At 33.7% G+C, this 26,694-nt stretch overlaps 2 long non-coding RNA genes across 2 annotated transcripts; one reads left to right on the top strand and one right to left on the bottom strand.

Moving 5' to 3' along the window:
* Positions 1 to 459: 459 nt before the first annotated feature.
* Positions 460 to 5,914, top strand: LOC115444001. The gene is made up of 3 exons (XR_003938698.2): positions 460 to 591; positions 809 to 1,502; positions 5,144 to 5,914. It is a non-coding gene; the product is annotated as an uncharacterized LOC115444001 (long non-coding RNA).
* Positions 5,915 to 6,451: 537 nt separating this feature from the next.
* LOC115444000 lies at positions 6,452 to 23,675 on the bottom strand. The gene is made up of 3 exons (XR_005112607.1): positions 23,096 to 23,675; positions 17,825 to 22,352; positions 6,452 to 8,031 (listed from the first exon to the last, which is right to left on the bottom strand). It is a non-coding gene; the product is annotated as an uncharacterized LOC115444000 (long non-coding RNA).
* Positions 23,676 to 26,694: the final 3,019 nt, after the last annotated feature.

Raw genomic sequence — 26,694 nt, 5'->3', positions numbered from 1 at the left:
ATATATATAAATGTCTAGTTTAAAATGTTCAAAAACACCTATAATTGTTTTTTTAAAGAACCTATTCGTAAATCTTTGCATATTCCCCCACGTAACTAATGTGCCGTAGAAGTATTAAACAAATGCTCAAGGCCATTTGTTTGGAGGATGGTGTTAAATAGAATTTTACTACCATATCTCCGCAGCAGAATAATTCTTTTATAAATATCTATGTAAATTAAATAACTCAATTAAATGGAACGTATTAAAGGTTAGTAGCAATTTTTTAATAGTTTCCATGTATCGTTTTATAGTTCTTTTTTATTTCATATTCATATAAATTTTATACTAACGGGGAATCTGAGTAACAATTGCTTAATTACGAAATAAATATTAAACTTAGAAGAAATAAATATATATATATACATGAGATATTAGCATCAGTATTACATTCAGACCTCACTCTGCCTTCTTTTTCGTACAAAGGACACAATATACTGCACGGTACACTTGAGTCTTGTTGATACGCTAAAGGCAAAATGACTGAATTCAGCAAGCTCTTCCAGTCAGCTGATTGTTAATTGTATTAGATACATTGGATTTTTTTCTTATGTAAGTAATAGTCTTTTTTTATCTATTTATCTACGATGCTGTACAACATGCAAATAAAAATCATTCGTAAAATTATAATTATTCGATCGCAATTTTTGTGTGTCCATTGTGTTAAGAATCACAAATATATTCACTATAATCATTCTTTTTATTTGGGACTATTTTTTTTTTAATTACCAAACGAAATAGTAGAAACATAACAAAATTTACATTACAGGACACCATGGTTTAACTACAAGGCAAAGACTTAATAAGTACGCTGAGAGTCTTTTCAATAGCTCTTCAGAATTTAATTTTGGTTGCGTCAACATCAGTATTATCTTGCTTCCTTTTAAGAAATAACGTCATTTAAACATTATTTTTTTTACTCGTGGGCCACGTTTTGTAACTCAGCTTGTACACATATTTAAAAGCTCAAACTAAAGAATTTTAATTGTAACGATGTATCAATTAAAAACTACTGATAAAAAAAGAGACTATTGTTATTACGACTAAATTACGTAATATTATATATGTATTATTATTTTATGAGTTACTTATCAAAGTAGGTATTTACAAAGGTTGAAATTAGGATTAAAATTGTCACTGAACAAAGCTTACGACGTATAGCTTTTGAATACTCAATACAAACCCAATAGATTATAACTCGCCCTTCAAAGATCTGCTCAACTTTCAAAACTAGTAAAAATTATAGATCCATGACGAGTAGCATCATGATGTATAAAAAGAACAAGAAGTAAACTAATAGCAAGAACAATAGTTAATAAACTATACATAAAAATAATATTCACTTGAAAAGGAGACATCAGAATGTTAACGGTTACGTGTTAACAAGTTTCCGCCACGTGAAATCAACTCGGCGCTGAAAATATATTGCATCAGTACTTGAAAATTTGCCCTACATTGTATAGGTAATTAGTTAACTTTATCAATTTTATTATAATTTTTGGAAATCTATGAACGAAAATGTATTTGGAATTTGGTAACCTAAATGATTTAGGTACTATGCGATCATTGAATTTGCTGTCATGATTGTTAATTCTATTATTAATCATGCTTCGTTATTATTGACTGCGTTTCCAGCTATTTTCATAGCTACATCACTAAATACTCAGAAGTTTAGTAATATTGTGTTTTTATCATAGCTAGTTTATGTTATTGAACCTCAACTAATATTTTGTCTGACCAAAAGTATTATCAAATTTTAAAACCAATCCGTAATTTTCGGAATGTAAACAACTCGCTAATATGTATGAAGTTTTGTTGAACAAACTTGTGAGTTTACGACTGGGATTAAACAGGAAACGATTAACTAAATATAGAACGCCATGTGCTTTGCTTTTGGGGCACCTCCACTTTTGATGAAGAATTCTAAGCAGGTGGTTTGTGTAACATTTTATTAATAGAATAATATATTTGGTATAGTATGTGACAAAGAAAGTTTGTACTCCCGGAACTCAATGTGCCACGCACATCTGGTAGGGCACCGTGCAACTTTCAAAACCGTGTGGGGTCTCCACTCTCCGCATCGAAAGGTTAAATCAATATCCTTATAATCTGTAATATTTCTAGCAATACATGTAGCGACTGTTTAACCTTGGAAAAACGAATATAAGGGAAGTGTTCGGTAATTATTTTGTCGTTTTATTTTACTTGGAATAGGTCAAAAAAGTAGGATGCGTCGGCTCTACATTGTTGTGTAACAAGGAAAGATGGCAGAAAAACTATGAGTTACGAAGTATTTTGTGTACGCCGGCATCCGTTTGCAATAAGAACTATTCAGATATATATAAGGTTTTTCAAGATCGACAAGTAGTTACACAAGCTTGAATTTGCAGTAATTTTTTATATTCTTGAGCGCAATTTCATTGTTTTATTGTAGTTGGCACGAACAAAACGCAATTACAAGTAGGTACAAGATGTGTAATTAAACAAATAATTGCTGTGAAAAGGACGATAAAGAGGTGCTTAACTGATATAATGAAGTACTGCGCAATCATTTCATATAATATTATTATACTGTAGTTATATTCACTAGACCCTTGCAGAACAACATGAAGCAAAATATACGGGTATTTACCATTTTCGGTTAGTCTTGCTAAGTACTAACTAAATAATGTTGAGTAACTGTGTCAATATTGTTATGTTTATGTTGATGAAAATTTCAAGTATTGTCATTGCATAATTCGACTTTTAGTAGAACTCATCACGTGCTGCGTCTAAGAGGCTGTCAAGATCCAAGAAGAAATTGATTTATTGGTATAAATAGGTCTATTGACTATTTTAATCCCAAGAAAAAATCCAAATTATACCCAATGGCATAAAATGATAAACATAACTATTAAGGTCAAATTAATCAGATCTCGTCTAATAATTGTGGAGCTCTTTTCCCTTCAATATTTCAATTTGCGTGTACGTTAATGGTGAAATACACCAAATTTAGCCTAACATTCTGGTTTAACATATCAACATATAAACATTTAACAAAAACAATCCAGATAAAAAAGGTATTTCACGGTCATTGATTCCAATACACGGTAATGAGAAAACGTTAAAGATAATGTGCTGTGTACACTAACACGTATTCGAACTAACCACTAATGTAAATACTATGTCTATTTTCTGCCTCTTCACCTCAGTATCGAACACTTCATTAATCGAGTACAAAGCCTGCATGACGTAAATAACCAGGTATACCATTACCTTATTTACTTAAGCAATTATTCTTTATTATATTTAAGCATTCTTACTTTACTGTTTTCATATTTCTCATACAAAACTCATACTTATCTTGGAAATTTAAACGTGTCCTCAAGAGAAATCGCGAGCAACAGCTGGCGAATGCTACATACTTTCAAAAGTTGCAAATCCGCAATTGCCTAGTAATGTTAAACGCCACGCTACATGCAGTCAGCTGGTAAGGTATTTTAATGTAATTGGTGGCGCTTGAGATATCTACAAGGTCCGGCTGAATTACCGTCTTTGAGGACAAGGCTGTCCTGCGGAGGCCTCCCCGCACACCCGACACTTGATAGGACAATCTTATTAATAGATAGACTATTCTAGATGATAATTAGATATTTTAGTTATGATCACTTTAGGACGTTCAAATAACAAGGACATAGAGAACATTAGGAAAGGCATTATATTTCAAGCTAGCGGATGGAATTTTCATTCCATCTCCTAGCCTATGTCAATATTTTAATTAGAAATATGATTCATCAAGTCACCACTACATTATAAGTAATACATATCATACATCTACTGGGAGATCAAAAACACGTGGTAGCTCACATACGTCATTCGAATTGAATTGACGTCTTGTGTTGTCTATACAATTTCCTGGTAATTTTGATATAAATTACGGAACTGCACATGCTTCTGACTCTCAGAAGCTTCCACATAATAGTATAGATAGTATTTCTCGGGTAACAAGATGCATTTGCGCGGTGCCTAAATCAGTTTGAGAGCACGTTACGCATTTTTATCTCCAGGTTCTAATGAGAATTAATGATACATCAATCATCCAAACGGATATTTAATGTTACATAATACACGATTTCTGTTCGGTCTAATCGCGAATACCTAGTGATAAAAGTGCTAGATTATCTTCGCTACGTGCTATTTTCACAAATATAATCGTTATTCAGATATTTTGTGCGTGCAATCAGATTACATTTCCAGATATCCAAAAAGATAGATTTTGTTTAATGATGAAAGTCGTTTCGACCTTGTAAGTCTAATATAGTACAGCTGTTGTAGGTACTACATGCAAACGAAAATTGACTTTATATTTATTGATAAATATAACCACCGTAGAAGTTTGATAAACAATATGGTCAGAATTCGTAGGAAAAACTATTTGTAACAGGTGTCGTGACTCATGGTAGACTTTGGCAGAATCTAGTGCTTGTCTAACGGAAATTCTATGCGTACCATGCGTTTGAAGACGATAAACCGCTGAAGGTCCAGATCGTTACTATCAACATCACCTTCCTATCGACATCAATATGAATGAGTAGGGTGATAACTTACTGTCTGAATCCTTTTATTATTTCCATGGTATTTTATATTTAGTCGTTAAATTCTACACTTAATTGCTTATCTCGGTGTTTATAAATGTGTTTGCTCTCCATGACACAGAAAAGAAACTAGTTTAGACCTTACGGCTGTTTGCACCAATATTAACTTTACATTAGATAATGTGGGCCACGTATGCCTCATTAGACAAATTAACAGGAATGATATCTAACTAACAGTTTGCATTGAATATTGTATTTAAAAGTGTTGTAATACGGACGCTACAAAATAATATTGGTAAATATGTTATAACGTACATCCTATTCTTGGTTTGTGATCATTTAGTATCCCATCATTAGTAACGTAAATAACTCAATATATATTGAATATATGAATTACTTAAGGAATAGACAACACATAAACCATTTTGCTAATTTAGTTTACTAAGCTGAGAATTAACATAAAATCAACTAAAACTCTTGTGATGCGATTACATTTCAAAATTAATTACAAATATTTGTTTACTTTCCAGCTATTAAATAGAACACAAAGATCAAACTTTATTTTGATGTTCCTGAAGAAATACTTAGTTAGCAAGCAGTTGAAATGCCAAGCATACCTACATAAAATTTCTGAATACTTACCTGAAAGGTGACAAATAAAATAGAGTATAAGATACCTAATCTTTAGCAACATTAAATTGTGAAGTGATTAAACAACCCATAGCAGAAGAACACAAAGAACTGTGCCTTCGTGTTAACGCAGATGCAATGTGCAATATCATTACATCGCACATCTCATCAATTATCGCCGCATATAATGGTCAACTGAGAATGAAGCTCCCGCCGTATTTGGTGCTCGCCATGTCTGGTCCGTAGCTGCATCTAATTTTGAAACATGGAAATATTGCAAGAATCTTTCACAGATTATCCGTAACTTAACACATTTACCATAATGCAAAACTGTTTCTTTATTACTTCAGACTACGTGAGTACTTCGTGTACCACTGGGAAAAATATTAACATCCAAGTTATTGTTGTGCTAATAATGAATTTGATTGTGGAAGACAACTTGTTTTGAAACATTTGTCGTTGTAAACACCAAGTTCCTTTCATATATATGCTTCATTTAGTCCATCGATTTACGACGTTCATCGTTATGTTAATTCATTATCATTGTGGTGACAACACCGAGCATGTTTTTGGGTGAAATAAATATAGAGTTGCAACTTGAAATACATCTAGATCATTTAACTCAAACACTTTATTGAGTGCTGATAATAAATGTTGTTCTAAACAATGGATTTTACTGGAATTTTCCTTAAAACAAAACTTTGAGTACAACGTAATTTAATTTATTATTAGATTAGATTATAATTTATTAGCGAGGTGTAGACCTGTATAGGTCGGTCTTTAATAGATAATGGCAATTTCTTAACAATATATATTAAAACATAAAGACAATTCAATCAATACGTGAATTAAATTAATTGTTAGAATTTTTTAGGCTTTGTAACGTTCCGCACGTTGTAGGCGTTCCCAACAAAACAGATATACGCCGTCATTCCTTCCCAGAAAGAAAAACATTAATATTTCTTGCAACTCTAGTACCACGGGAAACCTAACTAATTAATGTCTTACAGTTACTGAAACAAATTATAATTATTATAACTATGGAATAAAATATTATGAATTCGGTAGCATTTACGTTCAAACATTTCTTGCTAAACTGTGAAATTGTCGTTTATGCCAGCTAATACCCAAGCCTTTAGAAATGGTATAACGGGCTTTCACTGCCTTATAGAGATAGACCACTAGGCAGTGCCGGTCAGACATCAACATTGATGTGAAACTAAAGCTATCTTATATCTTAACAAGATATTTGCTATGAAGCAGAAACTAGATCTAAAAGTGCTCGTGTAATAAACAGGAAATGCGTGAGAATATTTGATTCAATGTTTACTTTTCGCAAGAGATACTATGGATTGATTTAGATCTATTTTTGAATGTTGGAAGTCTAAATATTTAAATTGATAAATTCGATCAATTCAGTATTTATTATTGTGTAACAACTAGCATCAACAATACAATAACAAAGCAATCGTTTTGAAAGAAGAAGCTTCATATCAAGTATGTAGTAGATACAAGTAATAATATCACTGATATTTTTTGTGAATGTTATAGGTACAATAAAACACAGGAAACAAGTCAGACGCATCAGCTAGTTAAATCTCAGTTTACATTTGCTCATGATCCGTATTCTGTATCATTAATACAATGCTGAGCCAACAATGCGGACAGACTCATTTGTCAACCGACCTCTGTGGCTTTCATTACCATTCGTTACCAACCGGCACAGCTTTCATCTCATTCCTAACTGATGACCTGATGGACATCTGAACGATTATCGGCTTAACCCTTTGTCAGTCCACTTCTTTCTTGTAACAATGCCGCGGCCTTATCAAAGTGCTTTGTGAAAAATCGACCTCCATTACCTACGGCTCCGTTTAATGTGCATGTTAAATAAAACAAAAACAATTATTCAAGGATTTACTTTAATGAAGAGTTCTATTGTTTAGCTAATTCTTCGGGACTTTTATTGTAAGTAAATACTTAATGACAAAGCCACAGTTGCCCTGACATGGTAAACTCAATAAAAATTAGTTCACACGCGGTATTTCTATGTATATGAGTCTTTTGTAGAGTAATGCGGTCTGCTTAGCGAAGGTACTTGTCATTTCCAATAGTGACGTACCCGTTCCCGAGTGGTTTTTATGATTGCGTGAAGCGTGAAATCCTGTGTTTCCATGCCCGCATAAACATAAATACAGTAGGTACCTACATTACTTATACATTCGTTTTTCCTAAAACATTTTATATTAAAAGCTAATTAGTTTATATATGTAGTAATATTTCAGTGTAGCAAGTTATCCTAATAGAAACTCTTCTCACATATCTATAGATTTACTAAAAAATATGCGACATACTTAAAGGGTAATTTTTTTTTGATCGTGTTGATTTATTAGTTTGATTTTTATGATCTTTTATAACTGAACAATGCTGTAGACACGAGTATGTGATATTAATTTCATTGATACCTCTACGCGTTCCTGTTAAAAAGGCACTTGACAGACAGACGACACGCAAAATGACCCTTTAAAGTTCTTTTTCAGGTACAGAACCCTAAAAACGGTAAATAATACGCAGTATAAAATGTAAATACATTCATTTACATGTTAAATTCATTTACGTAGTAAAATGCAGATCAACGTGTTTGTTGGCCGGAACGGAAGTTGTTTTGACCCTTTGTTTATTATATATTAGCAACGCAGCGGGCCGCGTCCAGGCCGGATGCGAAGTATTGTTGATGGAAATTTGCTGTTGTGAGATATTTCTACTGCAGCATTCACAGCAAGACGCCCTGAAATTTGAAATGCAATATTCCTCCATTACTCACTGGCTCTGAGCCATGTGATCGATTTACCGGATTTGATTATGTAATCAAAGGCATGATTTTACGTATAGGTAATATAATTTACGCCTTAGTCTAAGGCAATCTTCGTGTGCTCGGTGTCTACTATCGACACCGAATGTACCTACGCGCATGCACGGGGGGACATTTGCCACGACCTTAGGCATGATATTCTATATGCCAATTTCCATTGACTTAAACGCGACGTGGTGAGATACGTGCTTGTTACGCACTGTCAAAGAAACGTGTGGCATCTCTATGCCACAGAGAGAGAGTAAGGCCCAAGATCCATTGACCGGCTTACCGTTTTATATGATCTGAAAACAATTCTTGGGTTCGGTTATAGAACAATTGACATAGTAAATAATTTTGAATAGATAAAATTTACTATAAATGTATTGAATTTCTTTCCTTCCTTCCTATGAAAATCTTTATCATGACAAAAACCCTGCCCGAAAGAGAAATAAATCCCTCAAAATGAAACACTGTAAGCACCTTAGCTTGATTTGTGAAAATCGGTCATTGAACCAGTTATTTTAGTAATATAAATTTTCTAGGAAGTAAATGCTAACATTATGGTGGTATTTGATTTATTAATAAAATTATTTAATTTTCTAGGAAGTACATACTAATAGTATGTTGGTACATATTTGAATTGATAACAATTTCTTACATGTAAGGAACTTGTATTCACATATTCCCTAATATTTACCGTTCGCATGGAAATGAAACGTCGTAACTCGTGACACCAACATCACACTATTTAACGGCTTTCTGTTGATATTACTAATTAGACGTTCATGTAGGCTGCACTCTTAACGTTATGCTGTACTATGTTTTGATAAAACGGTTAGTTTTGTTGGTAACTTTTTTTTGACGATTTAGGTCAATCACGTTTTACTAAGAACACAAGACGTCAAGAAATCCGAAATGGAGCCTTCAAATTGTTTGTGTCGTACATTAAATGCGCGCTTTAAGTACATAAAGATAAAATTTATGTTATGTTAGTGTTATATCTGAAATAAAAAAAAACACATATTCATGACTGTATCTGTGTATAAAAACTTACCCCAAATAAAAGCACTTTTTCTGGATAAAACATAATCTATATTATATGAATCCCGAATATGATCTATCTATATATTGGCAAATATCATCCAATTACGTCCAGCGATCTACGACTCCTAACAAAAATCTCAACATCTTTTCGATCAGTTAAATGAATCTATATACGTGATGCGTTTGGTAGTTTTGTACGCACACTAAAATCAATTAAAAAACAATATTAACACTCTCTAGAAAATAATCGGAACTTGCATTAAAATTACCAAGGCACTAATGCTGTATGTTCTTATAGCACGAAGGAATATCCTGCTAATTTTCCAGCATAGATTAAAAATACTACACACATGCTCCCAGATTATGTGTCTGTTTTAAAAACAACATATTCAAACTCAAAATTAATGGCATACAATAATGTAGATATAACAACATAAGTAATTAGTACTAATATACCTGTACTGAAATATTATCTATAACATTTTACTATCAACTCGTTATTTTTAAATTATTATATGCTTATCAATATTTAACATAATATTGTTGTTTTTTTGTTATACTTACACAAAATGTTTGGCTTGGTCGTTTCCAAACCAACGCAAACACTGTCAATGATTTTGGGTACGTTTAAAATGCACCGCTGTCCAGCGGTTCCTGCAACCGTACGGATTATCTTTACTTGATGTCGCGCACTGTGATCAGTTACATCAGATTTGGAAACGTCATATGGTAAGACTTTAAAATTCTCTACAAAGCAATAGTTTTATGACTATTTAAGAATATCAAACGGCCAGCAACACTTTTTGACCAAGATGTAGAGTTTGTAGAGCCAAAGCTTGTAAAGATAGGCTTTCTAAGCTTAGGGGCTTGAGGATCCTCGGAATCTAATAACATTTTAAGAGTTAAAAGGTTTAAAGTTTTTAAGACACCATACGTCACGTGTAATGTTAAGAGAAGGATCTCATTAGAAAATTACCTAATATAATACTCTAACCAAGACCGAATGCTCGGTAGGCATAAAGATATTTCAGTCTTTATATTTCGTACAATCAAACAAATTATATGATTAAATACTAATTAACCTTATCTTTGATATCAAAGGTGCATTTCGGAATTATTTCTTTGATATGGTACAAAAAGTAGATTAAGGCGTAACATAAAACATAAAAGAATTGTATTTTAGTTTTGCGCGTGATTGTTTAACTTGAGAGGATGTTGTGGTTGAATCTGAGCTTGATGATATAAAGCATTCCACGTTACTTGATAGTGATACACAACACACCTGTGGAGAGCAGTGAGGCGACTGCCGACGCATCAAACATTAGCCACCCACGGACAACACGTTTACACATTTTAACACCAACTTCTGAGATGTACGCCTGTATTTAATCAATTTGTTTTCATCTATACTTTAAAGGACATGAGTTTCTTAACATGCTCTGTGTAATGAAATTACTACTTTTTTATGGTGACGTCTGAGAAGTACAGTAGAAGTTGACAATAAGTCATATTTGTAAATACTTTGAGAGGATTGCATACTAATCTAGACTCTTATAAGAAACTGTGAATACCGGTACCTCCATATAGTTTGTAGAAACAAAAGTTTATTTCACTACAGGCAACCACAAAGAAACTTTATCCAGTATTATGAAAGGGATGAATGATCCCACAGGAAACATGAATGGTCGGTAGTTGAGTCAATGGCGGCACAGTGAGGCTAATTGAGACCGCTCGTTCGTGCTCGAGTAATTATCACCTTCGTCACTAAACATTGTGTCCTGTTGAATTTAAACCTATACTGGAGCACTTTATTCTAGACAGCTATCTTTGTCGTAAATCTTTAAAAAAGCTTATTAACAATTACACAGCGTGAAAATTTACTAAAATTTCATAATAAAACAATAATTTCAAGGTTTGCTCTTGCGCTACTTTCAAAGTTTTTCATGTATAAAAATTTGAATAATGAGCTGAAAGAAAGCAGTTAGTCGCAATATCAATACTGACCATAAAGTCCTTGGAAGCTGGATGTAATAGTTCATATTAATGTAGGTTTGGTTTGGTTATCTTAAATATGACTAAACGCGACTCATAGAAATGAATCATTCTGACAAATTTACTATCGTAATACCAGCTGTTCGTATCTAAACAGGTGCAGTAATCCCATGAAGTAACTTTATCACTTTATAATTTAGATTGTATTACTAGACTCTCCAAATTCAAAAAGCGAATGGCCAGGTTGCCAATTTCAAAGCTAGGAAGTAAGAAAATTATTGTTTACGTATACATAACTATATCTACTTAGGAGATTTTAATTTACTATGACGATGGGTTAATTTTAATTTATAAGGCTTTCGTTTAAAAATGACTTATTTTAAACTTTCTGAAAACATCTGAGTCTGTTGTAATGTGCAATTTTCTGAAAGCCGTGTAACTTATATCTCCAAACTTTCTAAAATACCATAAAAGATATGGTACTTGCGTCTTTTACGCGTAGTTAATAATAAATATTATGTCATTCGAACAGAGCTGATTACATATTTATATCTAGGAAATTTATATAGGTACTATGATAATATCATGTTAATAGTATTGTGTTTTGTCTCGAAGGTTCAAAGTTTGACGACAAAGGTTAATAGTCCACGCAAGTGTTTATCTTTCGACTTCATTTCCGCGTGATCCCATTCAAGGAGTTCTTGTGAATGTGACAGATCACAGAAGGCCATTACGATCAGTACTACTTTTATGTTATTTTGGACGTATTATCCCTCACTATAAATAGCATTTTACCAATTATTCATTATACATGTTTGCGATGGCGTACAGAATGTTCCAGATCGATCATAAACTTAAATATGAAGTTTAACATGCTTGGCAACTTGGCCCAGCGTAACAAGATGGACGCTAAAACTTACTTATAGAGCCTACTGTTTGTACCAGAAAAGTGCACAGGAAAAGGTTTATTCTGGAAAATAACTCAAGCGGGCGGAACCACTTGCAAAAGTTTAGTAATATACATTACTAATACTTATTACATCATTAATTGACTTCATACACCATTACCCTATTTATTTTCGAAATTTACACAAGAAATTCATTGAAATCGCTTAGACCCTTAGATCTAATTGATAGATTGGACATATACAAAGTCATCAATTTCGCCAACGATTAATGATGTAACTGCTCTGAAATTTACATTTACTTTATTACACAATATGTGGACTTAAGTTAAATCATCAATGATGTTTTTTTGTTTTTGGGACTAGCTTCAAGTGCATAGCTGTCGTAAATTTTTTATAAATGCATTAATTTGGTACGGTGTTTTTGATTTATTTATTTAACTTACTTTATTCATTCGTTTGTATTTTCATACATGAATATCATAGAAGCATAATTTAATTATTCACTGTGTCATTTTGCTCGCCAATGCGTCATAGTACGATTTAGCCTACTCTACCCATATTATCAAAAAGTACATAGTCCTCAATTACACACAACGGGTAAACAACATTATAATAACGCAGACCTAATTTCCTAAGGATATTATTATACGTAATCAAAGGCAATATAATTTGAGCAATACTGCGTTATGAAACTTTAAAAAGTTATAAAAGGGAAGTTATTTAATTGATAGATCACTCAATTCACAGATTATGCTTTGTGTATCATTAGTTTTATATCACAGTATATGAAAAAAAAATAAATCATTAATATTTGAAATAAACATTAATAATCTTTTGTGAGTTTGTTTTATAAGAAATTATTTAATTGTTCTTTTATTCCATTTGATATTCAAACGTAAGGTCACCAAAACCGTTCGTCTGATAGATGAGAGCGGGATAGTCTTCACAGCCGTCGTGGCTATGGAAAGCGTCCTCTATGTTCGTTGAGTCTTGTGGTCATTGTGATACACGTATTATGCAAACCTTGTATTAATAATTAATATTACTGTTCAAAATTCTGTATAGGTATTAGGTACTTAACACTACGGAGCTCTCGACATATCTGGCCGCTACCGGGCCAGTATTCTCTTGTACCTAATGGTTATTTTATTTCTAAGACTCTCCGGTATATTTCTTTAATCCTTTTTTGTAACTACCTATCACATTACACTAATAAATAGATTAAGTACATTTATAGCTCATTCCGTTAAAATATCCCTGAAAAGCTCTGCATAAATATGAGCAGGAGAGGTCTTAGTTTCTACCCGGGGTATTGCCTCAAGGAGCTGCCACTTATGCGCCAAACTACTTGTCTCTCCGATCTGATTCAGGATATTAAACCGACGTAAACATTGTCCTGTTTAACCTTTATAAGTCGAGATACCTAGCCCCTGACATCATTAAAGCCCAAGAGGAAACATTTATGCGATTTAATTGAACGGATATCATTATAGCCTTAAAAATAGGTATGCTTATTGATATTCAATAGAGGTAAAATCCATATTTCCATACTAATTAAATGAACATGTTATAAAATTAGACGGAATATTTCACAAGCTTAAATTTTGCAAAAAGAAAAGGAGTACCTACGGATTGTCAAAGCAACAAAGAAAGCACTGGAGCAGCGGGAAGGAAATAAGAATAATAAGAAACATCGCAGTCCTCTGTAAGGAATGAGCCATTGCGTATGTAATCAGGATGACGTGTCCTTGGCGCCAGTGGACATATCCAAGCGTGCCCAAGTCTTAGACAATATTGTGTGGCTTTTGAATTCTTAAGTGCATTAGTCAGCTTCGCATAGGATAAAGCACGTTGTTATAAACGAGCTCATTGAATATATCTAACATACAATCAATGGATATTTCATATTCCATGTAATTTCGATTCTACGAGGGAATAACTTAAATAGTGAACTAAATGGTTCTAGAGTTTGTTTACGTACATATTGTTCCAAAATATGCGCTACAATTAATTTGAATTTATTATACATTTTCTTTCTAATTAAGCCTCATACAGTGCCACTTTCATGAGCCAGACTTCAGGCAAGAAGCAAAACTCGCAACAAGATAAACATTAACTAACGTTTATGAAGCCCGCACACGAGGACATCAGTCGAGGGTTGCATGTCATTCAGGGATCTCCCTGAAGTGCTCCAGTTATATCTAACCACGATTATTAACACGTATTCAAACACAATCGAAGTATTTTCAGTATACACCTGGTTATGTGATGGTAGAATTCGTTCTGGGTAAATAGCGACCGTGTTCATAGTTTTACATACTGATTTACTTTTCTAAATGGAGATAATATCTAAGTATAAACATCTGTCGATCAGCCTAACTATATAAAAGCCACTGTGACTGTATCACTCGTTCTAGTTGCAGTGAAAGCTACGCATTGTGCCGAGTTCGCTAGCTTCGAGTTGCAACACCAATCGTTACAAACTTTATCCGAGCAGTTGCCTCACCAAGGCATGTGTTCATTAAATAAATGGATAGATTGTCTCATTTCATCACAGCTTCGTTTTGCTATGAAACCGGGCTAGCTTGTGCAGTAACGCGTACAGTCTTACGTTTCCGGCAGACACTATCAGCTAGTATGCAATGTATACCGATACTTTGAGACAAGATACATTTCCTAGCTTGTTTATAATTAATATTATGTACTACATATTTGCATTTACTTATATGTTTTTAAACCTCATTCATATGGATTGTTACGTTATGTTTATTCAGGTTTTGAATGAATGTCCTCCAAAAAGAACAATGGTCGGTCACAAATTGCAATGGCCATCATGCTTAACTGGATAGCCTTTAGTAAGCATTACCAGACAATTCTCAGGAGAGTATGAAATCATTTTATACTGGTGTGGTTTCAGATAGATGCAAATAAGCACTATACAAAATGTTTATTGGACCACCTCTGAAAATTTCTAATAAAACTTCTTATTCAAGTACTAAACGTAGAGCTAAAGTACATATTACTAGGCATGGAATTCTTAAACGTATTCATCGGTTTGTCAGTTTTCCTCATACACGTAGCAGTATGTTGTAGGTAGTACCCATGACTGGTAGACGATATATACTTGCTACCCATGATTCATTATGAAATAATCCAAAACAATATCCAGACATCAAAACAAAAGTAGGTTAGGTCGTATGTCTACAAAATAGCAATGCTATTTGCCATATCAGCACCTACTAAGCTCGATGTATTTTACCCGCGACACATTATACTACATACGTGTGTAACATAATCAGCAAATTCTTTCAAGCGTGAATACACACTGGCACCAACGTGATAGTATTCAATCCTACCTGATTAATATTTACCTATACCTATATATTAAAATAATTCCAGGAAATTATCAAAATTGACGGCATATAGGTGTAGCCTCCATATGTTCTAGACTTGTATTTGCACACGTCATAAAACATTCTGGTTTTAAATGAAAATTTGCGGAACATGGGGACTTACTATAATCTCTTAGTAGCTGATATTGATGTTCTGTAAATAATAAACATCTTTCTTTTAACTGGTAACAGTCCAGTAATGTACCTAGTAATGTTTTTACGGTAGGTTCAACATACATAGTTACATAAGGCGAAATATGGTGTTCTCGCTACTAGAAAACAAATGTAGGTTACTCCAATATCTAGCTAATGCATTTTAGAAACAGCCTTAAACAACCTAGAAAAGGGATCATGCATGCGTGGAAAATTTGAAGATCATCTACTGTAGTAGGTACTTCGTTGCATACAGTTAATAAAAACAGTTTATTTAACTATAGTTATGTGGTTGTGTGAATCAGCGCATGACTGCCAAACGCGTGCGCCAGCACACATTGTTCCAACTACAATGGCCGCTGATGTCATACACAACGTGATATTATTCTTTAAGGGCATGTATGCTATGCCATCTATGCTTTGCTACGTCTTTCTTTCCATTTCCTTTACTCAATGACGACTCAGGCGTGACACAAATCATAACTGTTTCTTGGAACTTAAAAGGGCATATTAGTAAACACTTGAGTAAAGGAAAATTTTTGACGCACCCCGAGTAAGCTATAAGGTAAAAACTTGAAGATCGTATTAACAAGAAAACAAACATGCATTAAGCATTGGAATGACTACGGAAAATACACCTACATATTAAAGAGCTGTAAATAACGTTCAATCTTCAACATTGTTTCTTACAGAGTTAAAAAAAAACATCAAGTTGTTAATAGAACTTGCACGCAACCAACGCTAGGGGCTCTGTGGCTAAAATAATAATATACTCGTAAACACAATATGCACATCGCTCAAAACTTAAAGGTGCATGAACTACTATCGCAGTAATATAAGGTTTTGGAGGTATCCTATTTATAAATGCTATATAAAAATATACTACCTTTACTCAACATATTTTTAAATTACATTTAAAATTTATAAGAGTGGTTAGCTTAATAAAACAATGAAAACTCTTCAGCAACTGTCCATCATACCGCTGAATAGGCTAGCTGTACTAGCCCACAGAAGTTACAATGATCAGTCATCGGCATGGGAGAACCCTGTACTGAGTTCGGGGAGAAACGGGCGCGACGGTTGCCCTGGACGCCAGGTAGACGCATATTCGACATAAGTTAGGTTTCGCAACCAAAATATAGCATAAAAAGTTGGCTGGAGAAAGAGGTTCCAAAAATAATGTTTGTTAAACATTGCAGAAATCTTACCCCCTTATTCATAAACGTTATTTATCTGAGGACGGAGTAAAGCTGTGATAAATCTGTTTCTCAGTGCTGACGGCATGGCATCCTTCGCATTGCGTAGACATAGGGCCGTTGTGATTGGCTAATATTGACATACAGGTTTAATCTAGTTGGCTGTCAGATAAACAAAGCTGAGAAACAGACTTGTTATCAAAGCAAAATTAAGTTAGTTGCTATGAAAACACTATGTTTAAAAATCCATCACGTCAATTTTAAAAGAAAACGTTTTCTTAGTATTAGTAGCATTAACTTACCAAGAAGTAGTGTTATTGATATTTACGACATTTAAGTCCATATACTCTTACTAATTATAATTTAAAGTGTTTATTAACACATTTAGAAATACATTTAACAAAATATGCCAAGGAAAAAATCAGTAAGTCATGGAACTAAAGTACGAGAGCCATTAATTGGTTGCTTTTATTGTCTGCTACGTAAGCTTCACATTAATTTAAGGATTTTGAAGCAATTTTTAAAGGAACTACATAAAAACGGTCCGTGGTTCGAACTTTTTTATTGGCCCTAAGATAAGAAAGTCAATGCCTGACGAATAAAGCTGGAGAACTTGCTTCGATATTCCTTAAAATGGTTGTAGAACATATTCAATGAAACAGAAAAAGCCTTGATAATAAAAATATTCAATAGTATTCTTAATAAAAATAGCAAAATAAATAGCAAATTTCAAATAAAGTGTAAAAATAGTCTAATCCAGTATAAGATCCCAGTCTCAAACTGACTTCTTTCACGAGAATATTGATGTTATAAGTCAAGAACAGCGGAAGCGACTTGAACAAGTCTTTTCTGTTATAGAGGGTAGATAACAAGGCAAGTAGAACGTAAACATGATGGCTGACTTTTGTGGGATGTTGAAGCGAAGAGTAACTTCAAGATTTTCTTTTGTAAATCTGATTGAAGAGGACGTTTGAAAAAAAAAACAATAAAAACACATTTCTATCTGCTATATAGAAAACAATGCTGTATTCAACATACTTACCTAAATAAGTACAAAATATATAAAAAATATTTTAAGAAGAAAATAAAAGATCCATTTCGAAGGCCTGCGTAACGCGCACAATAGTTTATCCACCATAGCGCTTAATGCTCAAATTGGCATACGTCTTTTGTTTTAGACTATCATAAATAATTAATCGATATAATAGATTAAAGTTTTATTATCAACCATTTCTGATAAAAAAGTACGTTATTCAATATCTAAATCTAAATATAAATAAGCAATAATCTTAATACCTGCGGGTAGGTATATAGGTGTCCGTTGCTATCACTAACTAAATTAATATCTACATTAATTTTATTTATCATGAAAAATATGTATATGAAGGACGCTCGCCTATATCAATGAGACGTAGTAGGTTGTTTTATTTAAAGCGTTGTTATTAGTCGGGACAATCCCTCCTTTACTATGTTTTATGGCAGTTTTCTTCTTCAAATTAAGCTTTCTTTGAAGTTTCCATATCTTGTCTGTATTTATTCTTATGTTATGTTCTTTTCTTTATGTAGGTCCAGTGTGTGTGTTTTTTTTTTTTTCATTATTGAAGATGAAGGCAATAGCAATAGGACATCTGGACGAACCTGACGGTAAATGAATATGGCCCTTATCATCTCCAATACCAGAGATGCGATGGGGTGCGATGTAGATCTTAAAAAAAGAAAAGCCATGGCAATAAGGGAGGGATTTACAAGTCACTGGTAATGCACCTGATAGTTCAACACAAGAAAGCTACTGTAAATTTTATTTACTTTAGACCCCGATTACAACCCGAGCTTCGCCACCCTATGCGAGTGGACAAACTTGGCTATTTAGTGTAATTTTCCAGCTGAATAATCATGGCATCAACAAATCCTGAAAGCAAAATGGCATCTACATCTAGAGCCTAGAACGTCCTACTTTTGCCGCGATAACAATAGAAGTTATCCAATTTATATACATGGAATGACTTCAAAGGCACGGCACCCTGACCTTTAGATTGGCACAAGTACTCTCCGGATATTGCTGTTACAGAAATTATTTGTGTTGGATTTGTTAGGGTATCATTATGGTGGCTGCACCGAAAAAGTCTTTTGTGCCGAGACAAAGTAAACTGGTCGTTTATCTCGCATGAGACTCACCGCATCAAAATTTTGCTACGACCATTGGCAATAACGATACCTAAATTATCGCTAGTTACAATAATCGAAGCCATAGCTGAGAATGACGTTAGGTGGAACGCCACTGCCTTATTCTGCGAATTAGTCCCGAAAGAAGTAGCGGAGAGAGAGAGATGGAGCGGTCTATTAGGCTTGCCTTTCGGGATAGCTGTCGGATATACATTCTTCAACCTCACTAAATGGGCCTGATGGTGGCGAATAGGACATGCACATAAAAGCCTGAGAGTTCATCGTAAACATTTCGAAGTTTCCTCCGGCTGCAAGAGGCTATGCACAATAGACGATTTCTGAGAGGATTGTGGTTGCATACACATGCACACCTCGTGCCCTTCGATATAAGAGAGAGTCGTGAGAGTGGTTCAGACGGAGAGTTTAGTAAAATCCGTAAATGGATTTACCCATTTTAAAAAAAAGTATGATTCTACCAGATTAAAAATGTTTTGAATGAAATGAATGTGTTGCAATAACAACGAATAATATTTGTGGGCACAATCTGTATAAAATAAGTTTTTGTCATAATTGGTTACATAACAGAACATCAATCATAATATCTGTTGCAATTGTTATCAGGAATTGAATTAGGGAAATTCCAATGATATTGTTTTTTTCTGAGGCTATGTTATATTTAAAGGCTGTGAAAGACTAACAGATTCTGTAATAATGAGAATATTTTCGAGTTTTCTTACATTACTTATTATTAATGCATTAAATACACTTTCAATGATTTAAATTATCGTTTTACACTATGGAAAATCTTTAATCTCAGCCTGTTAGGCTTAATTGAACTTATTCTACAATTTAAAGGTAGGTATGTACTTAATTAAATGTGTGGCGTGAGGTCTCTCCGACCGTAAGGTCGCGGTGTGGGCCGTGACCCAACTCGCCCACGGGCCACGTCCTATATCGCCGCTGATAATATCATTAATTATTATAAAAATGTAGAGCAACGCCATAGATAACATAATATATGTAATTTGTTATTGCGTTTCATATAAGTAAATGAGATCTCTGAAAACCCAAACAACATTCAGCTTCTTAATGCTTATTCCTTTCCTCAGATTTTTTTTTCTCCATAACTATCGAAAATGTTATACCTCTATTATTGCACACTTGGCGTTGTTAAAATAAATATGTACTCTTGTAATAAAACACATATTTTAAAAGATGCTGCCGCATGCATCGGGTCTTTTTCGTGGTAGAAGGCACAGTTAAAGCAGAGTACGTTAGACTTAAGTGTGAAGAAGAATGAATTAAAACATAAACATATACCACGCCTTCATTCCTGTAAGGGTAGGGTAGAGGTGCTCCCGAGCACCCACATTCCGCCTTGTGTTAGACTTTTCGCCATGTATTATTCTGAATTGAAATCAGCATAATATACCAAAAAATTCCAAGTTTAAATGTTAAATACAAAAAAGACCGAACCTGGCTGTGTTGTGTGGAAGAGCTCTCGCATAGGGAGTCCTTTTAACAGTTAAACAATGTGGTCGGTTTCGTTAGGCAATTAAAGCTAGTATATACAGTGAGTGGGCTGTATGTATACGAGGCGGGCATGCCAAGGAGTGCCTGTGACTCAGCCCGCGCCCACGCCTAGCTCTATATTGAATTCTACAGGACAGATAGCGCCACTGGTCCCATATTAATATTTTCCCTTTACTAAACATTTACGAGCTTGTTCGAAGCACTCATACATTTACCGTAAGCATACCGTTCAGTTATTAACGCTTAAAAACTAAAGAGAGAATCATAAAGTGAAACTAATTCCCCCTTAGGAAATCATCCGTATAAAGTAACTACACACGAGTCTCTATTCTTAATTCAAGACTGTTATGGTTGCGACGGCGCCGGTGATTCGCCACGCGCCCACTCTCCTCTATAATTGTGAAGCCGCCACAAGTGGGCGGACGACCCATTCGTTCGGGATTAACTTTATTCAAAAAAGACTGAAACTAGGAAGCTTTCTTATTGTTTTAAACGAACGTTTAAACACAAAGTTAACGAAATTAACTGAAATATTACACGTGGCTTAAAATTCACTAGCTTCACAGCAAGTAACGCCATCTATTGTCTTTTGGATGAATATGTATGAATTAAATTATCTACTAGTTGTGCAAGTCATCGGCAAACAAAGGTATTCCTATTTTAAAAGGATAGGAAAGGATAAAATACTTGACAAGCAGGTACGTTATCTCTAACGTATTTTATAAGGAAAATGTGACATAAAATCTACATAGGAATTCGCGACATTTAGATATGCACAAGTTTATACAGAGACATTACTTTTTTAAACGTTTGTGATTCATTAGATTTGTGTTTAAAACAAGATTTCCTTGATTTCTGACCATTACTTTGCAAAATAATTGCTTAAGTTGGAAAAGCACCTTCAATTAGTAGGTATTGAAGAAATTTACTGAAACTGGGAACAGCATAGTGAGGCTATACATTTAAATGAATTCCAATAAACGTCGTCTCACCATATTTCGTCGATTAGAAAGGGACAAACATTGTGAAGATGTAGTAGAACCTAGTTGAGCTTAGTAGAAAGGATAGTGCGCAGGCGCAGGCACAGGCGATCGGCACGTGATCGCCAACGCAGCAGCCTTGCAAGGACGTCTATGCACCGGCAACTATCGTTAATTAATTCCACCTTCGCGGTGAGTCACCGCAACCACCATCTGGTTATTATACGACTGTATACAGTGTGCATTGGAAACTAACAACTAGCGACCTCTGGACTAAAACATCGAAGTTATCGCCTAACATGTATGCAACCGGTTTAGGGGGAAGTTTGAAAAAGTGCCAACGTACCGAATGCCGTTTAGAATGCGTAAAAAGTTCGACAAACTCTCGGAATACTAACTACATTCGAGCTGCTCACACAAATAAATAATAGTACATCAAAATACGCGATAAACGGACAATGTTCCTCTTATTTGTGGCCAAGGGGAAATACCATATCGTTTTCCGGGAAACAAGCGTTTGAGTCACAAATAGCGATATATATTATGTAGGTACTTAATTAAGGTTATAAAAAATAATTGTTTCTATTCGCTAATGAGGTAGACTATTTGTAACTTATAAATACCAAATAAGCATACATCAATTTCCATATGTATTTTTCATTCTACAATGGTTCTTTGATACTCGTTTGCTGTTGGTGTCTTTTATGAAAATTCCAGTTTTATTGTCCACAATCTCATGGTTCAGCGGTACTTTTCAAGTTTAGCAGTGTTTGTAGAAAGTATTCAACCAATTTATTGAGTTCACGTCGATACTCGGTTCTTCAAGTACTGTATCTTTATTCACTGCTGAGTTTATAACGTTTGTTCCATTTTTGCTTCAATCTTGATTGGTGGCTGAAAGATCACAATACACTCAAAGTAAGCGCAAATAAGAGGAAGTATATTTAAGCAAACATAAATAGGCGATTTTAAGCGCAACACGGCTGTATTTTTATTATATTTATATTAATAAACCTATATAACATGCAAACCGGATAGTAGTCGCGATATTTTAAATTGCACACCGATGTTATCATAATAAACTCCAAAAGCGACGTGCGATAAACGTCATAAACTTATTAACCTTAAAATGATCCAGCAGTTTCTACAAACAAGCGATAAAGCTTTTATTTCAGCGATAGAGGCATGTTCAAAAGCAAATAACCGAATCTGATTAAACGAATGAGCAATTAATTAAAATTCAATATACGTTCTTTATAGCTACCTATTACGCTAATAAAACCATCAATTTGTATAATTGAAGAAATCATCTTTGACATCTAAAAGTTAGTAACATATAAATCCATAGACTATCATTTACTAAGTAATAATATACAAAAAATAAAATTGGCGCGGATATGATTCAGTTGTTATCTATTCCCACTGACTATAATTTCTTAAAACTACACTGACTTTCCGACAAACACTGAAATAATGAAAACGCGATTAAATCAGAAAGAAAAGCGAAATAAAGGACGCAATATTAAGGAAGTACCCATATGGATTTTGTGACATTACCTAATATTGAAATTCCAAACAGCTAGATATATTCTTACCCAAATTATATATGACAATAATTCTGAGTTATATTAACTTACCTTAATATATTATATACTGTCAGTCGGTTATATTGTTAACATAGATATTATATTGTTAGGGTATTTTTATTTTTTCAATAATTGCTTATATCTTATATTGTAGGTCCCATAATACGATCGAAATACTGCCATATCTACAATCTGTCAAAGGCACTATCTGTAAAGATGGTCGAGAGACAAGTGAAGTCTTCTTGCACGCGTCTGGCGTATTATGCGCATGAGTCACCACGTCTAGCATATCTGAAGGTGCGGGACATTCGCATATTAATATTGTTCCAAATGCGTCGTGTCGAGAGCTGGCGTCGTCTGCGTTATTTCTGTGCGCGCGCATGCGCTATTCCTGGCCAGACGGCATTACCAGATGGGAAAACGTAAATATCGAGATTTAATATTTAATCTCGGACGAAATTATCTGTATAATCCAAAAGGAAAATTAATAAATAATACAATACTAATTTTACAAATACTGCCCCTGCACTATTTGCTTTATTAAAATATAAAATTTACTGAGAACTTATTTATACGGTTTATCAATTTCGAGTTCAAAAACTAAAATATTTTAATCGGCTATTCTGAAGTTAAAATGTCCCCGAAAATTTAAACTCAACAAATTGAATGAAACATAGTTTTTTTTTTTTACTTGTATTTTATCTCCAGGAGATAATGTTATTAAGATTTTTTTAAATCTAATTTTATGTTATGTCAATTCCATATAATAATGTAGACGTACACCTACGCTTCGAGACAAGTTTTATTTTTTTTGGAGACGTGTCTTTCTGCTGTCTTCTGGCTTTTAAAGAAAAGCCCATGGAAACAGTAATGTAGTCAGAATCATGATAAAATAATTGAATAATTTCGCTTCGTGTTTACAACTGGCAACCCAACCACGCAGAATGCTGGGCTTTACGCACGCCTTTGCACAAAACTCGCATTTTACAAAAAAAAAAAAAAACAAGGCAGCTTGATAAACGCCTTTTGAACCAAATTATTTCCGGTCACACTTTGGTATGTACTTTAAGGGCCCCAAAACGTCTTATTTCAGATTTGTTTACGACCGATCGCCTCCCCAATGCTAACATTCTGGAAAATTCGAGATGCAGTGTATTTTTATAATGAAACAACAATATTACTTGGTGGTTTTCAACCGATGTATTCCTTGATGTAAGCTACGCTAACTTTAAAAGTAACAGGATTACAATCAATATATTATAATATTAATATTATTAATATTAACAACATTTCGATAACGTTTTAAAATTACAACTTAAAATTATGGCGCTTACACACTCTGACCACTGGCAGTGATTGATCATTTAAGGCCTTTATCTTTCATAGTTTTACAATTATATACCTTATTCTACTATTCCTCGCCCATTATACAATACATATAAATATATCGTTTCGTTTCTTTCGCATGTTACAGACATGTTATATTATAAATTCATTGAGGTTATACAGGTGCAGGAAAAAATAAGTTAGTTTATAAGCTAATTATTATAAAATTAGTTAAAACAAAACAATTTCATGACACAGTAGGTGTTAGCTTATAGGATAAATTTTAATCGAAGAACAATACAAACAAGAACCTATTTTATGCATGCGATTGAAAAAGAAACGTAACGATATTCAAGTGGCGTAAGTTATTGCATTCGGATATTATAAACATTACTTTCACATGAGTCAGATAAGCGATAATCCTATTCTTAGAATTATATAATATTTTAAATACTACTGACTCACAGTTTACTTACAAATATATTTTTTATATTTATTATTGCCTTTACCAAAATGTAGAATCCTTAGCCGCTGTATTATATTTATATCTATCATACTTTAAGGCATCTATCTCATGTATTCTAAGTAGAATATCTCATATCGAAATTTTAGGCAGATGTCAATTGACTACCAGTAAATGGTCAGATTTTATTAAATACAATGTACACGGTGTAGGCACCATTTAATCATTGTTGGCATTTCAGATCGTCTCAATTGTTCTATAACATATCTAATACTATAACTAAACAATCTGGAAGGCGACATTGCTATGTATAGGTTATTGATAAATGACGTATCTACAACTTATTGTAAACAGACTATACAATACTAGCTACTATGTGATTTATTGAGTAATTGCCTTCCCGATTGCACCACAGCCCTTACTATTTATACATAAACACGCAATTCATGATAATATATATGCCCATTTTATATATCAGACACTTCTTTTTCCGTTTATTCAGCTAACAATATTGCTCGCATATTCTTAAAGCGATGACGTCATTCTGTTTACATAAATAATAGGTATTTTAATAAATTTATTCAAGTAGTGTGCTCCAGCACCGAATTGTGATAAAATTGTATGTCATAAATTATGCCATCAGTGTTGCCATGTGCATAGGTTTAGTTTTAATCATGAACTTTCTAGCACTCTTGCAGACGTTCAGACCAGGCCTCTGAGCATAATGTCGAAAATAGGGGACCGGCCTATGCTTGATTTTGTACATTATTCTATATGTAATGGTTAACAATACGAAAAAGAAGCACTGCTGCGAAAACTGCATAAAAATTGGTTAAAAAATGAGCGAGCAATTCATATTTAAAATATTTTAATGTACAGAAGTGGGCGCGATGTGGGGATATCGCTTCATCTTTTTCTTTAGCCCACGTCGGAATTCCCGATGACGTCACATGTGGGTATTTCGTCTCTTTTCTGTTTCTTGTAAATTACCCCTCCACCGAAATTCAAAGACTTATAACTTGTTGATTTTTTACCGGATTTTAATAATTCTTTCTGTGTTATAATTAATATTACGTAAATATTTGATAATAGTAAAGAACAAAAATGAGTCCGGTACCCTATTCTGATGTTTTATATAAATAAGTAATATTGTCGCGACTAAGCAAAAACTTAACTGTTCTTATTGCTTAACGGCACGTAACAGCTGCACACGGAGAGTTTAAGAATTTCTGTTTTTTTTTTTTACAATACGTTTTTTAGCCTTGCAAGGGTCAGTTTATATAAACACACGGGTCTTTTGGGTAAGCGGCTTAAGCGCTCGCAACCTTTGAAAATTAAGCGACCATGCTGAAGGCAACCCACTAATTACTTACAAACCTCGGCTCAGAACAGTCACTGGGAAAGGACGCGACATGAACGACAATGACTCTCGAATTAATCGTCGTGGATGTTTTTTTTTTATAATTCGAACCACTATAGAAAAGGATATCTGAAAATACTTAAGTGACTTTTTCAGCATAAATCATATGTGGGAGCATCTTTGTTACTAAATTTTTTTTACGATAATATCGATTTGTATTTACGATCCCTTTCATATTGATGGTTTAACTAACATCATATTATCAATTACCAAATCCTTTGTCTCTAGAATTCTAAATAGACTTGTCTACTGCGGACGTCTGATTACTCTACATTTCCTCTAAGCCGATAAAAGTTCATATAACAATTATCATTTATCACAACGCTATGTAATTTATGATAACTGCGCTAAGATAAGAATATCTCTTAAAAATCTACTGTATATTTTTTACCAATTTTATGAAATGCAAACTAAGTTTGGTGTTCTTTTGTTTACCCCTTG

Source organism: Manduca sexta, chromosome 19, assembly GCF_014839805.1.
Source record: "Manduca sexta isolate Smith_Timp_Sample1 chromosome 19, JHU_Msex_v1.0, whole genome shotgun sequence".
Classification (NCBI taxonomy): Eukaryota; Metazoa; Arthropoda; class Insecta; order Lepidoptera; family Sphingidae; genus Manduca; species Manduca sexta.
The sequence above is the reverse complement of the archived record's forward strand: the minus strand, read 5'-3'. Positions and strand labels throughout refer to the sequence as shown.